This window comes from Octopus bimaculoides, chromosome 20, assembly GCF_001194135.2.
Source record: "Octopus bimaculoides isolate UCB-OBI-ISO-001 chromosome 20, ASM119413v2, whole genome shotgun sequence".
Taxonomy (NCBI): Eukaryota; Metazoa; Mollusca; class Cephalopoda; order Octopoda; family Octopodidae; genus Octopus; species Octopus bimaculoides.
The window spans coordinates 16270228-16273223 of NC_069000.1; the positions used below are offsets into that span (position 1 = coordinate 16270228).

Consider the following 2996-nt stretch of genomic DNA (forward strand, 5'->3'; position numbering starts at 1 on the left):
GGCTAATGAGCCCTGCTCTTGACAAGCATACACGAATGCAAACATTGCAGACCAAGCTTTCCCCATTCACTATACGAGCCGTGCGCTTTCGCGCAGCTCGCTTAAGTTCTTCATGCTGGATACGTGCTCTCTCAAAAGTGTCGATCCCCTCCTTAACCTGCTTCCTCCATCTGTGGCGATGAAAGGCATTGTTCTCCCAGTCAGTGTCCTGCATATCACAGGCCTTTAATGAAGACTTGACACAGTCCTTAAATCGCAGCCTTGGTTTCGAAAGACACAAGCAGACAGACACACACACACACACACACACACACACACACACACACACACACACACACACACACACACACAAACAGACACAAGCAAACACACACACACACACACTCACACACATACATACATACATACATACATACATACATACATACATACATACATACTATATATCCCGTTCTGTCTGTGTTTGTAAAAGATTATAACGGCCGTATTTTTCAACTGATTTTCTTCAAACTGCGAACAAACATTATTTATGTTCTGGGATGGTTTTAGACTCTTAAAATTTCTTACATAATCGGTAACGTGCCCCCCTGGAAGCAGAAAAAATCCGTTCCTTGGTTACGTGGAGAAGGGTGGTAACACTTTGCGAAGTAACTTTCAGAAATTGATTGTCTCCCTTACATCCATTGGTCATAAAAGAATAAGAAGTATTGCTTTTTATATTATACTAACAGTATAGCCCGGCTTTGCCCGGGATTAAGTTAGGATTATTAAGCTAATCAAGTTCTTTATTTGAAACCAAATTAAGTAACATCAACGTCAAATTTGGGCGAAATGTGTTGAAATTAGTAAACTTTGGGCTGAAAATGAGTTGCAGACAACTTGATTGGATTATTCCATATGGAATTGGTTTATCGATTTTTTTCCCCTCATCGATTTTTTTTTTATCGTTTTTGGAGAACTTAAAGCATTGAAAGATCCCATGAGTCCTAGGTAATGCTGGCATCAAGTTTGAACAAAATACATCAAAATTGGTAAAAGTTATGGTTGAAAATGGGGTGAAGCCAATTTTATTGGGAAATCCTATAAGGAATCGGTTTATCGATTGAAATTTTATCCTGATTAAATGGAAAATTCCATAAGGAATCAGTTTATTGATATTTCACCCTAAATAGGACTTAATTCAAAAACATCTATATTTACTGATTCAAAAACATCTATATTTACACTTTGAAGTTTGTTTTCACACTCAACCCTGTTCTGCAGAATCAGTGTCGCGACAGGAGGTTTGTGCCCATCTCTACGTTCTGAGTTCAAATTCCGCCGAAGTCGACTTTGCCTTTCATCCTTTCGGGGTCTAAAAAATAAGTACTAGTTGAACACGGGTCGATATAATCGACTATTCTCCACCTTCTCCAAGCCGCCATTGTGGGAAAAATTTTAAATAATAATAATAATAATGATAATAATAATGACCTCTGCCGATCAAACTCCCAACCCACAACTAAGTGTTAAGTGTATATATACATGGGCAACACACACACACACTAAATTTTAAAAATGTTAGTAAGTAAATGTGTTTTGAAAAAGATTGGTAAATTTTCATATTAACACCCGCACGATTTTCACTAGTGTTAGGGTCAGGGTTAGGGTTAGGTAGGTAATCGTGCGGGTATTAATGTCAACATTTACGAAAAGATTTTCAAAAAACTCACAGTTTGTAGGGAATAAATGCTTGTCGATCGTATTTGAAAAAGATGTCTCGCTATTTTTTTTTTTTGTTATCATGGTGAATGACGGAGTTAGAAATAACTTACTATTCCCGCCAATTAGAATGAGGTCATTGGTAACCATAGGTACATATATATGTGTAGATATATGTGTGTATTTACGTATGATTGGTAGTGTATCTGTTTATTTGACTCTCACTCTTTTTCTTTCGTTTCTTTGTCTTTTTTCTTGGATCGTTCGTAAACGTTCATAAGAGAAAGTAGCAATTGAAACGATTTGTAAGAGGAATAGAAATAGTTAAGTAGATTGTTTTAGAGGGGCAAAGTAATTTTTACGTAGTTTTATGGATTTTATTCGTAATTAGGAGTTATTTTGACTGAAAAAATGACGCTGTGACCTAACTTATTGTATTTAGAATATTAATTCCGATTCTTTCATTCAAGAAATTTGGAATTGTATAAATTTCAACCTTACTACTTCAGACTACCATTTGTTTCGTAGTTTACAGAATCATTTGGGGGACATAACTTTCGCAAGCCAGGAGGAGGTCGAAACTAACATTTCAGAGTTCTTCGCTTTGAAACCAAAAGAGTTTTACATTGATGGGATTAAAAAGCTTGCAAACTTATGGAAGGAAGTCATAGATAATCAGGGAAAGTACATTGATGATTAAATTTCAATTAAATATAACATATGATTATTTCGTTTCTTTATTCAAAATTCGGACAGAACTTATGGAATGACCTCATAGTATAGTTTATAATAATTGTAACTTTATACATTTGTTTAACATCGGTGTATTTAGTAGCAAATTTTGGGTGAATGAATCCTTGGTTAAAATTTTTTTTTTAATGAATTTAGTGTCTGAATAAAAGGTTTCATTATTTGTTTATCTTTTTTCGTCATAGTATATAGCCATTTTAAATAGAATATATTTCCTACTCCACCATAAATTCTCAACATAATATATTTCAACATATTATATTTCATAAAATGGCCAGCGATTATTTTCGATTGATATACCTTTAGATTATTATTTTTGGAGATCCATAAGAACATTTTATGATCGTTGTACATTTTCTTTACCTAATTATATTTTTTGAATTTTGTTTTTGATTTTATTGTATTTATTATATTTTTGAATTATTAACGCTCACGTGTGTAAACAGGTATGTTTTGAATGAGTCGATTTTATAATTTAGCAGTCCTTGCATGTTTCTCTATATGTATATATACATATACATATATGTATATATATATATATATAT

The 2996-nt window shown here is 33.5% G+C and overlaps 1 protein-coding gene across 2 annotated transcripts in view; it reads left to right on the forward strand.

Annotated features, from left to right (window-relative positions):
* The window catches only part of LOC106880713 (uncharacterized), a 29751-nt gene that overhangs the window by 875 nt on the left and 25880 nt on the right, over positions 1-2996 (forward strand). The gene's annotated exons all lie outside the window — the stretch shown is intronic.